At 42.5% G+C, this 15,267-nt stretch overlaps 1 protein-coding gene across 2 annotated transcripts in view; it reads left to right on the top strand.

Moving 5' to 3' along the window:
* Window positions 1-15,267, top strand: part of LNX1 (ligand of numb-protein X 1) — a 136,453-nt gene that overhangs the window by 1,105 nt on the left and 120,081 nt on the right. The window lies entirely within an intron of this gene.

The following is a 15,267-nucleotide window of genomic DNA, read 5'->3' as shown; positions in this document are numbered from 1 at the left end:
TGGGAAGAGCTGGAAAAAGGGGGGAGAAAACTCAACCTGTGAGGGAGGCACTTCATTCTGCATTCCTTCATGGGCTACTTTTCTGAGATTTCAGTTAGCAAGGGAATAATACGTTAGGAATATTCCTATTCCTGTGACTACTCATATTCCTCCACGCAGAAATTCAAAGTGCATGGCAGTTCTCCAGAAGTATAGATTGAAACAAACTGAGAACGCTGTTGTCTCAGACAGTTGCTTCTCCCCCGAGACTCAGCTCCGTGCTTGTTGCCAGTTTCTCTTACTCCTCAGAGGCTTATATAGCTCTTCAAGTGACCTTCGAGTCTGTCCTTTTCCCCTGAACCTTGTGCTGGGGTGGTAACGGCTGCTTGTCCCTCACCAGTGTGCTCACTTAATTCTGAGTTTTGTCAGCAGTAGAGAGAAAAAGATCCCTTAGATCCTGAATCTTCCGGATAAAATTGTGTCTTTAAAGTCACAAACCTCTCGACAAGATTGCCTTTCCTCTGTTGGCCATGGTTTGTTAGTTCTTTGCATAGTAGTTCATGTATGGTTAAACCATATAGTGACATCACTATATGTCAGAGCCCCTGGCTATTAAAGGAAAAAAGCTAAGGACACTACACCCACAGATATAAATTTATTTATTTACTTATTTATTTTTGGCTGTGTTGGGTCGTCGTTGCTGCGTGCGGGCTTTCTCTAGTTGCGGCAAGCAGGGACTACTCTTCCTTGCAGTGTGTGGGCTTCTCATTGCGGTTTCTTCTCTTGTTGCAGAGCACGGGCTCTAGGCGCACTGGCTTCAGTAGTTGTGGCACGTGGGCTCAGTAGTTGTGGCACACGGGCTTAGTTGTCCCGAGGCATGTGGGATCCTCCCAGGCCAGGGCTCGAACCCGTGTCCCCTGCATTGGCAGGCGGATTCCTAACCACTGCACCACCAGGGAAGTCCCTACACCCCCAGATATAAGAAAGGGAAAAAATTACAGAGACTGGAATTCACAGTGATCCAGAATGCAGTTGGTGTCTTGGATAATGTATACATGAGTTTTGTCCAAAGGGATGAAAAGACCCACAGTGGTTCCCTTCCTGTAGTAACTCCATCCCTTGGTTAAGTGGCAAAAAGGCTTGATTGCAAAATGTATAGTCTCTTTCATTCACATCTTCCTTATATTACTTCTCTGAGCCTCAGTTTCTTCATCAGTAAAACAAGAGCTAATAATCCCTACAATATAAAGTGGTCCTGAGAAGTACATGAGGTAACATATAGAGAGCATCTATATACATCCTTCTTTAAGGTATTTATCTGGGTTGCTTGGAAGAGATAGTCTGGCCTTACCGAGATGAAAGGTCTAATGTGATTGCAGTTGTTAGGGGCCCTGATAGTTCTTGTTATGGTTATTAATTGTAAGTAATTAACACCAATGTGCACAGTGCAGAGAAAGGAAACGGGCAGGAGGCAGGGAAATGCTTAAACTGTGTCATTAAACAGGCCAGGCAGATTGGTCTCCACTGACCGTCCAGGCAGGGTTTAGGAGCTGCTGTCTGCCGCTGTTACTCCTGCCTTCTCCCTCCTCAAGGCTCTCATCCCACAACAGTCCCACAAAATGTGGTCCTTTGCAGGCCTTTGGGGGAAAGGTCCTGCAGTCATTTGCTGTAATCTGACGTGGCAGGCAGCCCTCGCTGCCTTCAATTGTGCTATCTGCAGGGCAGATTGGTGCTTGGTCTCCTCCAGGCTTGCAGATAAACACCCTTGGCCACAGCCTGGTGAGCTGCAGGGCCAGGTCGCTGGGAGGAGGAGTCTGCCCTGGACTGAAGAAGGGGGACTTGTAGGTCTTTTGGATATGAGAATTCCCTCAATGGACTATCGTGTGTCCTTTGATGACCTGCAGCCATTGCATGAGGGCAGGCATGTTCCCAGGGCCCTGGGACCTTCTCCAGGTGTCACCCCATCCTGAAAAGATAAGGCACCTATTCACCATTCAAGAGCAAGGTAACGGCTTAGTGGGTTGAGACCAGGGGTTCAAAACCTTGATCCGACTGCTAGCTTGCTTAGGGGAACCTGGAGAAGCACCTCAACCTCCCTTTCCAACAGTTTCCTTGTTTACCTTTTCCCCGCAAAAGGGATGCTAACATGGTGTGCTTCACACGCCCCTGGGCCCCATAACAGAAGCTGGATGGGCTGCACACCTAGGTGGGTAGGTCAGGTTGACTGCAGGGGAGTGGGCAATGCCTCCCTAGGAAATATTAGTCTTATTTATTGAATTCTAGGTGGAATGGTGCTACTGCTTTAGAAGAGTGGCCCGGTCTCAGCCACCAGACTCCCTTGGTTCAAAACCCAGCTCCACCGCCTACTAGCCTCGTGACCTGGGATGGGTTATTTAACCTCACTTTACCTCAGCTGTAAAATAGGCTTATTGTGAAGTTTGAAATGAGTTGAAAGGTACAAAGTGCTTAGAATAGTCCCAGGCACAATGTCAGCTATTACTAGTATCATTTTCTTGAAAGGAAGGCACCATGGGTAAAATCAGTCAGATCTGGATTAGAGAACCAGTCCTGCCATGTCATTACTAAACTAAAGAAGCAATTTAACATCTCTTTGTCTCAGTTTCATCATCTGGAAAACAGAATACTTACCAAACCCAGTGCTGTCACGAGGAATAACTGAAATGGTTTTATATAAGGTGCCTGGTATATAGTAAGAACTCAATAAATGTTAAATCGTATATTATTATAGGAAACAATTATTATATTGGATACAGCTAGACTTCTAAGGTCATGCTACAGTTTGGATATGATAATGATGGAAACAATAGTAACTTGAGAACCAAAGATTCTCTGAGCAAAACAGACTTCCCAAAAGGCCCCCAAAGGCTTAAAAGGAGAACCTGATTAACAAAGATTATCTTGTTTATCTTGGACTTCCAGGAGAGGGGAACTGCCAGTTGAAATGCCTGAACCTTTGCAGAACTGTGGGCAGTAGAATTCTGCGATGTAAACAAACAGTGGGTTTTCCTGGAGCAGTGACTCCTGGCTTCCTGGCTTGCAGTGTCTCCTTTTTAGATTTGAATTCCTCACTTAAAGTGGAGAAATAGGGTCTGCTAGGATTCTGACTACTTAAAAGACCGTTTTCGTAAGATGCTACCAAGAGGGGACATATGAGAGATGCTCTAAAATGTGTCCTCCTCATTGTCTCAGTATCCGTGGACTCCCTGGGGGTACATAACCATTCTTGATATTTCTGTGCTGGCAACACATAGACTCACTTTTACGTGGGTGGCAAATTTATTGTCCTCTGACAGGGCCTCCAAAGTATCAAGGGCTTTTCAAAACCGTTTGGAAGGAAGACTACATCACTCTTTCTGGGTTAATAGGATTTAACCATCTATTATCTCCAAAGAATAAATGTTTACATGAAAGCCATACAAATTGCAAAGCGCAAAGACTGCACTGAGCCGAAATCAAAAACAGAAAATGTTGGTTGTCCCCTATAAACTTTTCACATCCATCTTTCCCTCTTATTTTGTTCTAAGGGACATGAGGACACCACAGTGACCTGTTGCTTAGTTACCCACAGATACATTTCAGATCAATATAAGGAAGAACTTTCTAAAAATTCGAGTTGTCCAAAAATCCAGTAGTTTGCCTTTTAGGGCACTGAGTTCCCTGCCACTGAAGGTGATTGTTTCTTGGTATATTTAGTACCGGGTACGTGTTTGCTGAATGAATGAGTGCCAAAGTAGATTTGTGTTTCTTTAATCACTGATCTCATAGGATCATTCTAAAGATTACATGAGAAAATGCATGAAAAGTACCCAGCATAGTATCTTGCACGTAGTGAGCTGCTCATTAAATAGTAATAATCATTATGTTTTATTTTATATTATATTCTAAAAGGAGAGGGGAGAAGGGATTCCTGGGATTCAGGTAGAAGGTAGACAAGATGACCTCCAAATTTGAGATTTGCGGTTTCTGTGCTTATCGCTCTATTCCTGTTCTCTTCACCCCTGCCCTTCTGTGTCTGCCTTTCTAGAAGAACTTCTCCCTCCTGTTCCAGGGGGCCATGCTCCTTGACATGGTAGATTGAACCACTGTTAGGTTCTGTCCCATTTAACCAGAGACTTTTTTTTTTTAGTATCACCAGTATGTGACTTGAAATGTGTGGACTTAAATTCCACCATTATTTTCCAATGACTCTTAGTCGCTTCTTGTCTTTGATGCATTTGTCACAAGGACATAAAAGACTTCACCAACAGCAGAGTGGAAACTCTCCGGGAATTTTCTTTAGCAGCCTCTTGGCGCAGAGCATGACAACAGCACACATATGATGGTGAGGACTAAATATGTCCTTGCTGTTTGTTGAGATGATTTACATAACTTGCTCATGACTCCTTCGGTCAGTCACATGGCCTGTTTGAATAGTACGCTGAGCGCTTAGGCTTCTGCATACTCATGTTAATACATGAGTCATTTGGTGTTTTCAAACGCCTCATTAATTATTATCATTATGCTTGTATTATGTCTTCCACAGCACACATACAAATTCAGCTATTCTACCTGTAGTCTTTTTTCCCCTTTGGGGCCCTAGCAAATTTGGTTTAACAGTCATCTCTGAAGACATCTGTGTTCTAACTTAGTAATGGATTAAAAGAAAATTATTAGGTTTTTATGCCAGGGCAGAACTGCTATCTCTAAGTATGTAGCTATCTAAGTGGCTGCCACTCAGCATGTTGTCCCTAAACCCTAAACCGTGTAGACAAGCGTTGGAGAGGATCCTGCGGAATATGTACCCCATTCCTGGGGAATACCGCTGGAAATACAGAGACCCTGTATTCATTTCATATTGCTGCTGTAACGAATGAAACTTGGCATCTTAAAACAGCACAGATTTATTTTCTCACAGTTCTGGAGGCCAGAAGTTTGAAATCAAGGTGTTGGCAGAGCCTTGCTTCCTCTGGAAGCTCCAGGAAAGAATCCTTCTTTGCCTCTTCCAGCTTCTGGTGCCTCCAGGTGTTCCAGGCTTATGGCTGCATCCCTTCAGTCTCTATCTCTGTCTTCACATCACCCTCTCCTCTGTATCTGTGTCTTTTCTTCTGTCTCCTAAAAAGATACTTGTCATTGGATTTAGGATAAATCAGATAATCCAGGATGATCTCATTTCAAGATCTTTAACTTAATTACATCATCAAAGACTTTTTCTAATAAAGTCACATTCACAAGTTCTGGGGGTTAGGATATGGGTATATCTTTTGGGGGGACATTCCTTCACAGAGACCCCTCCCACTACTTATAGAGAAATTCCTTCTCCACTTAGAGGCTGAAATATTGTGCAGAATCCAGCAAGGAGAGTTAGAATTGGCAGCCTTCACCACTACCATTATTTATTCCTATGTTCAAAGTACAATAGTTAAGTGTTTTATATTCTAAAGACCTACTGAATGTTTTTAGTCAATAGTGTAATTTATCTACAAAAGCAAATCAGTAAAGGTCATTTTAGGTTGCTTTGATAGACAAGTAATATCCTGGTTGAGGAAGTGATTATTCCACTGAACCCTGAGCCCAAACCACAAATTTTCACTTCCAGGAGCCATGTTTTCAAAGGGACCTTAACAAACTAGAGGGCATCCTGGGTGGACACTTGACCACTACCTGGACTACCCAGGAAGACAACTGGAAGAACCAGAGACAAAAAGACAAGAGAGAAACCACAATGCTGTCTTTAATTTGGGGGGCTGTCATGGTTAGAGGGAATGAATGTGATCTATGTTACACTGAAAGGCGTAACAAGAGCCAAAGGTCATACTAACAAGAGGGAAGCATTCAGTTGGCAAACTGATGTGCTCCCCATCACTGGAGGTGTTTCAAACAGAAGCTGGTAGGTCCTCTGTCTGGGATGTTGTAAAGAGGCTTCTTGCACTTGGTGAGAATCCAACATCATTACCCAACTCAAAATCCTGTGACTTCTAAATGATTTTAAAATCTCAAATACAGATCGTCATCTGGGAACATCAGACACCAGCGAGTGGATTCCTCTTCCTTGATTGAGGAATTTGCTCAGGTTCTTCCTCCCACCTGGATTTCTTCCCACTTGCCCAAATCCCATTTATCTTTCATGATCCTCCCTGAGGACCATCTGTTCCATGAATTTTCCTTGACTCTTCTGGGCCAGACTACGCTGCCCTCTTGCTCCTTTCCCTCCGCGCTTGCGTCCCTGGCTTCTATTTTGGAGGACCATACTCATTGTGGATTCTCTTGCAGTGTTTTAACTTTTTTTTTTTTTTCCTATACGTAAGCTCCATTTTCATAATAGACTTAAACTCATTGAGGATGAAGTTGAATTGCTGTGGGAACTCCCACAGAAATGCAGACACATGTCAGGCAGGTAATAGATGATACGTGAACACCTGTAGAATTGAAACAGTAGAAAAATGTTGAGAATTCAAATACCTTCCTCCACCTTGTCCTTCCTTCCTTAAAGCTTGGTTATCTGTTTAAAAAAACCATAAGCGTTTCCCGAGTATGTGTTTCAGCCTTGAGTGGAAGAAGGCCAGCCTGCTTCTTTACCATGTTTCTCCTCTGCCATCAGTACTGCCCAGGACCCTATAGCAAATAGCTGCATGAACAGAGCCCTTGGTCAGTGCAAAATACTCTACTTTCATTTTTGTTGTTGGCGGGGTGTCTGCCCCAGTTCACCGTGTTGGTAGACCAGGAACTGGAAGGATGTCTCTTCTGGGCCAGAGTTCCTACAAACAAACCCAAGTTTTAAAGGTGGTGCCGTGACACCCCAGGGGAAAGACGGTAAAATCTGTCAAGAGAGGCAAAGCTCCTCGGGCTTGGGAAAGTCCATCACTAACTTCTAAAACTTGCATCTGATTGGCTTGCCACCCGGGACTCTTCTCACTTAACACTTCCTTTGTTTTTCCCACTTCCTGAACATCTATGTTCTCAGTTATTGACTCCAGATATATTACATTGTCTCCTTTTAGTTCAGTTCTTTCATTTCCTGACCACATTTCAGCTTCTTTAAAGACCATTTATATATATTTTTTTCTGTCTTTTCTAGTGTTGGCAACCCTATGCAGACTAGTGTCATTCACAGACTGCGTTAATGAATTGCTTGCTCTCTCCGAGAACACTGATTTAGATATTAAGTAGGAGCAGAGCTCACCTTGACCTTTGCGGCAGCTCATACGCACCTGCCCTCCCTCTGTTCCCTCTGTCTGCCCTCTGCAATGCATATGGCGCCCCTGCCTTCCCAGCCTCCACTTCCAACCTAGGCTCTTGGCTCAAAGACAGTTTTTATCCCATGTGTGACTATTTTTATTCAGGTCACTAAAGCACTAACTTCTCCCTATTACATAGGTGTCTATAAGCTAAGGAATAGCCCACAGAGCATTTCTTCATCCTCTTATACACCTTAGTTCACAGTTGTTTTTTTTTTTTTTTTTTGCGGTACGCGGGCCTCTCACTGTTGTGGCCTCTCCCGTTGCGTAGCACAGGCTCCGGACGCGCAGGCTCAGCGGCCATGGCTCACGGGCCCAGCCACTCCGCGGCATGTGGGATCTTCCCGGACCGGGGCACGAACCCGCGTCCCCTGCATCGGCAGGCGGACTCTCAACCACTGCGCCACCAGTTGGTATTTATAAAAAAACTGATGGCACTTTGATATCTCCCAGTCTCACATAATTTATCTATAATTCAAAATGTAACTGTAAATTTACTTTGTTTAATAGAGGAAGATAGAGTTTGCCCTAACTTTGGCAATTACTTTCCCCCAATAATCTAATTTAGGAGTTGAAGCCAGAGCTATGGCAGTGGTTAGACAAACATGCCTGCTGGATAATCATTTTAGAAAGAGAGACGAGGCCACTGATGTGAAGAATTTATTGGCACTAGTCCACCCTATTCCTCTGTGGGTGTATTTCTGGTCTTCATGGTCCCAGATGGTGTTTGTGACTGTGACTGTGATCTCTGAACTGAGGTGTGGCTTTAGTGACCAGTTTCAAACCAACTCTGCAGCCTTTCTGCCCTGCGCAGCTTCATCCAGATTTTAAAGTATCATCAACAACAGGAAAACCTTAAGCTCAGTTTTGTTTGAATGGCTAATTCATCTTGGATTAAAAAAAAAAATTTAATTGAAGGATAGTTGATTTACAATATCGTGTTGGTTTCAGGTGTACAGCACAGCGATTCAGTAATATATATATTCTTCTTCAGATTCTCTTCCCTTATAGGTTATTAGAAAATATTAAATATAGTTCCCTGTGCTATACAGTAGATCCTTGTTGGTTATTTATTTTATATATAGTAGTGTGTATATGTTAATCCCAACCTCCTAGTTTATCCCTCCCCCCCAACCCCACAAGCATAGTTTCTTGAAGGGAAAGACTAAGGGATTCTAAGTCTTTACGTGTTTGAGACACACTGTAAAACATTAAGGTTGGTTGAAGGGATTCAAAGATTTGGAACATTAAATAAGTCAGCAAAAATTATGAAGCACACTGACTACAGTAGAGCAGAGTCTCATGCTGTTTGTATAGCCACAGTGTCCTTGCTCTAGAGGACGGTTTCTATCACTTGACTGGGCTCTCTTATACACTCACAGAACAAAGCTCTTTCAGGATCCAATAGTTTTGTGATCATTTTGGGGACCTGGCTGTAGGTTACACTTTCTTCCTCTCATTTGAAGCCAGTTCTTCCTCTTGCCTCGTGAGCCCTTCAGCAAATGGCTCACCTGGTGGCCTCTATCAAGTATAACAATCAGAGCAGTCAATTTAGACCTTGGTTAAAATTTAGTGGCACACCTGTGACAAGGTTGTAGTTCTCCACTTTTGCCGTTGCACCTGGCTGGGAACCAGGGCCGGTGCAAGGAAAAGATTGAGGCCCACAGGAGGTGTTGGAAGCTGATCTGGGTCCTAACCACAGCCTCAACACCCTACTCTCTCTACCTGAGTCTCTAAAAATAACAGTGACAGGGCCATGAGTAGGTGGGGCAAATGCGGCGTTCACCTTAGGGTGCAGATTTTAAGGGGGCACCAAAAAATACTTAGTAATCCCTATAGATAATATTTTAATGTATTATTTTTAAAAACCAAAATTAATGCAAAAAAATCCATGGTGATCAGAATTTAAATAAAGACAAGGATTGGTAGCTCAAGTTATCTAAAGGTTATTTAAGATTATCACTTTGTCAAACATGCCAATTTCGGGCTTCCCTGGTGGCGCAGTGGTTGAGAGTCCGCCTGCCGATGCAGGGGACACGGGTTCGTGCCCCGGTCCGGGAAGATCCCACATGCCGCGGAGCGGCTGGGCCCGTGAGCCATGGCCGCTGAGCCTGCGCGTCCAGAGCCTGTGCTCCGCAACGGGAGAGGGCATGGCAGTGAGAGGCCCGCGTAAAAAAAAAAAAAAAAAAAAAAAAAGTCAATTTCCTCAACTGAAAATCAGATAGGCAAAGAGGTAGATTTTGAAAATAGTATTGATGGGTTTGCTTCCTTTAAAGCCAGGAAAATGAAACTATGGGGAAAAAATTTTGGTTTTAGTATAAGTAAAATATTTAAACTTAAAATAACGTTGTACATTTAATATACATACTTTTCGTGTTTCCCACATTTTTTCAACTGTCTTAATGATCTGGGGAAAAATTAACCATTAAAAAAAATACACAAAAACATGTATATCAGTACTCACATTTCCTTTTGCCTTAGGCTGCAACACGGACCACGTAGTGCTGATAGGATAAAAGTATCTGTTATTTAGGAATGTCTTCAGTGGATTTTTTTCTGACACTGTTTGTCATAGGCTAAGTAGGAATTTTCCAGAAGCAAGGCTTTCTGACAGATAAGGGGAGAGCTAATGGTCCAAGGTGCCTGACTAATAAGCCTCCTCACACACTTTCCTTCTCAAAGAGCATGTGGAGCTTCAGGATTTCTAGTTCATCCCATCGCCCACCCCTCCGTCAGCTGCCCTTGGCCTGCCACTATTTTAATTTTTTCATTTATTAGTGAATTTCAGTGAAGGGTCATCAATGTTTATGCCCTGCATAGGAAAAATTATCTCGGATTTACCATTTCTTTCAATGATTTCCATTTCTTTTGTGTTACATATGTCAGGATATTTTAGGACAACAAGAGTTGTCAAAATAAAGGAATGCTTGCAGACAAATGGGAGAGCTCCGAATTCCCCAAATACCATCCGTTCTTCAGATCAGATTATACACTGAGAATTCTAATACTGGAACTGTTTAGCCATTAAGGACTTTATGCTGTTTATATCAGTCTAACTAATGCCACTAAATATCTTTGCATATTCTAAACTGTTCCTAGCCCTTGCTTTTGCTTTTAAAAGTATTTACTTCTCTACTTTATTACCCTTCATTTTTTTTTTCCCTCTGTGGCCAAGAATTGCTAATAGATTCCTTCAGGCCTCAGGGCAGTGTCCTGTGCTCAGCCCCGACAGGACTGCAGCAACAGCCGGGGCGTGTATCGCCACCAAGAAAGCAGATGCAGTCTTTGGCTGTGGGAGCAGTTGGTTCATTCCCGCTTCATTCTGTCCTGGTTGCTATCCATACCTTGTAGGGAGGACACTGTTAAGTTGGGAGCTTGCAGGAGAGTGTGGTCAGCCTTTTGGAGTCTGAAGGAAACCTGAAGGAATGTCAGATGCACCCTAAGGCTACTGAACCTAGGGGAGGGCTTGGGGGCTGTCTTCATATAATTGAGGGATTTAAGGAATTAGACATATTCTAAATGGCACCCATGAGGGGGTGGGTGAGTTCCAGGGAGGCAAATTTTTGGTCAATATATGGACTTTCCCTCCCTAGGAGATTAGAGGTATCCAAAGGAAGAATGATCTATTTTATAAAGTAATAAAGGCTATTTCATCTAAGGACCATCTCTCAAGGCTCCCTTTCAACCCAAAAAGTTTCTGGCTACCATGATTCGTGTTTGTCAAGGGTAAAGTACCAATGCGAGACACACTGCCATTTGACTACAAGGATACATTCTTTTTAATATTATGAGGTCCCGTTACTATTGTTTGAATAGCACGTGTGACTCATGCAACTATTCAAGAGATGCTTTAGAGTCATGTCTTGACCTTTCAGTAGAAGGAAAATGTGAAATTGTCAGTGCAGCCTGCCAGATGACATGTTTATAGCACCTTTCCAAAGTGGAGTATATGGATTATCCTGACTACGTCAGATAACCATTTTCTATAAAGGCAGTGTGCATTTAAAGGAAACTTAGTGGGACAGTAGCCACCAGGGACCCCATTGTTCTGATAGGTTATCTCATACAAATGTTTTTCTACTTCCAAATAGGCTATATCCCAAAGGCTGTTCTTTTGTGCGTGTGCTTTTTTATCATCCAGTTTTATTGAGATGTAATGGACATACAGTACTGTATAAAGTATACAGCATTATAATTTGACATACATGCATCATGAAATGATTACCACAGTAAGTTTAGTGAGCATTCATCGTCTCATATAGATATAAAATAAAGGAAAAAATTGTTTTCCTTGTGATGAGAATTCTTAGGATTTACTCTCTAATATATAACATATGGCAGTGTTGACTTTATTAATCATGTCGTACATTACATCCCTAGTGCGTATTTATCCTATAACTGGAAATTTGTATCTTTTGACCACCTTGACCCACCCCCCCTTCCCCCCACTCTGGTAACCATAAATCTGACCTCTTTTTCTCTGAATTTGTTGAAGTATGATTGACCTACAGCACCATGTTAGCTCCTGGTACACTGCATAGTGACTTGATATTTCTAGACATTACAAGATGTTCACCACGATAATCTAGTTAGGATATGTCACCATATGAAGATACTACACATTATTATTGACTATATTATTTCACCCCCTGACACCTTCATTTTGTAGCTGGAAGTTTATACCTCTTAATCTCCCTCCTGAAGCCTGTTCTTAAGGATATTAAGTCTTCAGTCTGTTGAATTTTCCAGCTCAGGCGACAGTGTACCTATGACCTCTAACGACCCTCTTGGCTGGGGATGGTGCTGATTCACATTTGCTATGAAATGTATCTTTGTTGACAAGCCACAAACGTTTAGAATTTGAAAGTTAGGTAGAAAAAGTTCTGGACAGATTTCAGGCAAGATAAACCAGTGGGAAAGGAAGCAGCGATTAAGGACAAACAGAAATGGAGATTTTGTTATTTTCCCTGGCACTTCCTGGCGTGACATTGGTGGACTACACATCTCTATAAAAGTCCCTCGGGTGTCTCTTCCACCCCCACATAAGAGGAGAAGGAGGAAAAAATGGTTCCTAAGTCACAAGAGCATTGTATCAAGGCAGAATAAGAGTTCCACCCCAAACCACACACCCAAGGAGGCAATCTACTTCCTGCTCTTTTTCACTCCAAACTGCAAAAAAGCCACCCTGCAGCTCTCGTGCCTTACCCCAGCCAGGATCAGGGTGCTGACAGCTGACACATTGACTGATGCAGATGGATAGGCCCTCTCGCTCACTTTTAGGGGAGAAAAGAGTTTACCTTTTAAGCCTTAATGATTTTTGATAATTTCCTCCCAGTTCATCAGTAAGGCACATATATGTCTCAAAACATAATACATCATACATGCTTATAAGATGTAAACTGGAAATAAGAAACGTCAGGTAAATTATATGAATCATATTTTTTTAAAGTATACCTAGTTCTTTCTTTAGAGCCCAAACTGTCAGCCAGTGCTCTTTTAATCTGTGTCTATTCATATAGGCTTTATTTAGTCTAAAGCGAAGTTGAAAAATATATACAGCAGTGTTTACATTAATATTACGTGAAGAATCTGGTTTTCTCATAGGGACCATTGCTAGGGACTTCAAATTGGTCTCAGATAAAAAAAAAAGAAAACAAAAACAAATTAGCGTTGGAGCTAAAACCTGCCGTTTTTGCTCGCCCCAATTCACTCATCCTGTGTCAGGCATTTTAACACTCAGTAAAGTCAAAGAATCTTTTTATTCAGAGATCTTGGGAAAACCCATCTGCGATGTGGCCTAAAGAGATTTTTCACCTTCTCATTTCCTGGGGCTCTTTTATTTAGTTAGTTACATTTTGGGATTCTCACTGGTCATAATCAAAAAAAGATGCTGGGAGAAAAGTGGCAAAATGGTGAAGAGCAGTAAGGAGTCAGGAGCCCTTGCTGGTTTGTTTCTTTTCTTGTGCAACTGACAAGTTACTTACCTACTGCACCTCAGTTTCCTCATCTGTTAAATTAAAAACAAAACAAAATCCCTGGGGATTTGTAAGGATTAAATAACATAATATATATAAGGCCCCAGCATAGTACTTGGTACATGGTGCCTGGCATACTCAAAAAGCTGTTATAAAGAAAAAAAAAAAAAGATTTTCCCAGAAGCCAACCACCCCAAAATAAAACACCTCCACTTTATTAGCACAGCTACATAGAACTCTATTTCTGAAAGGGATTTCATAGTATCTAGTCTGATGGTTTGCCTTTTTTTTTTTTTTTTTTAACTTAAGCCACGGTGCTTTGAACCAAATATTATGAGGAATCTAACGTGTGAAATAAAAGCGGAGCTGGGTCTGGGTGGAGTGGAAAAGTGGACACAGCCCACCATCCCCCTTCCGTTCCCTGGAAGACCCTGAGGCAACTGACACCCCTTCCAGAGCAGAGTGAAAACCAAAGCTCTGGTCCAACTCCACCTTTTCACCAACAAGGGAATGGCCTAGAAATGGGACGTTGTTTTTTTTTCCACTTGTCCAACCAGAGCTATCACCTGCATTCCTAGCAGTCTCCAGTACTGCACAACAAGAAAGAACACGTGAGAGTATTTGACCCAACTCTTCCAGGTCTAAATATCTAGAGCTTTAGTTCAAAATATGTGAACTTCTTTTCCTATAGCAGATGATAACCTTTGGGTGGCCCATTTCCATTTTCATGTTTATTTTTCAACCGTTTTTCATGCCACTTAAAGCATTTCCTGTGTGGTTCCAGTACCTTCTATCAGCCTTGACGACAAAGAGCAGCTGTGTAGGTTTCCATGAAATTTGACTAGAAACAACTTCACCCCCTCCTGCACCCTCTACCTTAGCTGCCTGTGGTCTCTTCTGATGCTAAATAAAATGCTATGATTTCTAAATGTTTCACCTTCAGGTACTTTACTTCTACCTCTTGACCAGAGCGTTCTTCAAGCCATATTACTGCAGCACAGAAATGTAAACACGAAGCTGACTCAGTGAAAGGTTGAAGTCAATGTATTTTCTTTTGGAGATAAGGCTATGTTTGTACAAACAACCTCGGACTTTATTTGAAAAGAAAAAGAAAAAACTGCAAGGCAGTTTATGACTGCTGTGCTGTTTCCAAACGTGGCTAGTTTCCTGTTAGGTTATTCATGTGTCCTTATTTTCCTGTGGCAAGCTTAAAGTTATTTTATTTACTTTCAGAAAAGAAGAAAGTTGAGTTGGGGGCTGGGGTATTGCGGGATTCTTTGTTGTCATGAGCGTTGACCCAGAGTCCCCTAGCGCTGACCTCTGTTTGCACTGCTTACCCGGGCTTCTCATTACTGTGTTCATGTCCACCTCCTCCGGCCTGGGGACTCCATGAGGGCAGGCATGTCCTTTAAAGCTCTCTTGAAAGTCTCCCCCATAGCTAGCTCATTACCTAGCTCAAGGTTGGCGCTCAAAAAATGTTTTTTGAAAACAGAGATGTTTATGATTATCATTGTTACTCATCTCACATTACTGCAGCTCATTAACAAAAAGGACTGAAGACCAAAAAGTATGTTTATTGACTGATCAGGAGACTTCCTAGATGTTGAAAACTCCATTTTAAACTCTGATACTAAAGGAAAATACATAGTGTGAGAGTATTCTGCTAGTTTGAAAATATATATATATAATTGAATGAAAGACAACTAGGAGAACAAAGCAAAAAGACCCCTTAGGGCTTCCCTGGTGGCGCAGTGGTTGAGAGTCCACCTGCCAATGCAGGGGACGTGGGTTCGTGCCCCAGTCCGGGAAGATCCCACATGCCGCGGAGTGGCTGGGCCCGTGAGCCATGGCCGCTGAGCCTGCGCGTCCGGAGCTTGTGCTCTGCGGCCGGAGAGGCCACAACGGTGAGAGGCCCGCGTACCGCAAAAAAAAAAAAAGACCCCTTAGAGGAACTATAGCTTTCAGTTTCCAGGCCAACTGAGCTAGACTGGAGACAGAAGGACTTCAGTAACAAATACATGTAAGAATAATTCATATTTATTGGGCACTTACTATATTCCAGGCATAATTCTAAGAGC

This window comes from Phocoena sinus, chromosome 5 (genome assembly GCF_008692025.1).
Source record: "Phocoena sinus isolate mPhoSin1 chromosome 5, mPhoSin1.pri, whole genome shotgun sequence".
Classification (NCBI taxonomy): Eukaryota; Metazoa; Chordata; class Mammalia; order Artiodactyla; family Phocoenidae; genus Phocoena; species Phocoena sinus.
The sequence above is the reverse complement of the archived record's forward strand: the minus strand, read 5'-3'. Positions and strand labels throughout refer to the sequence as shown.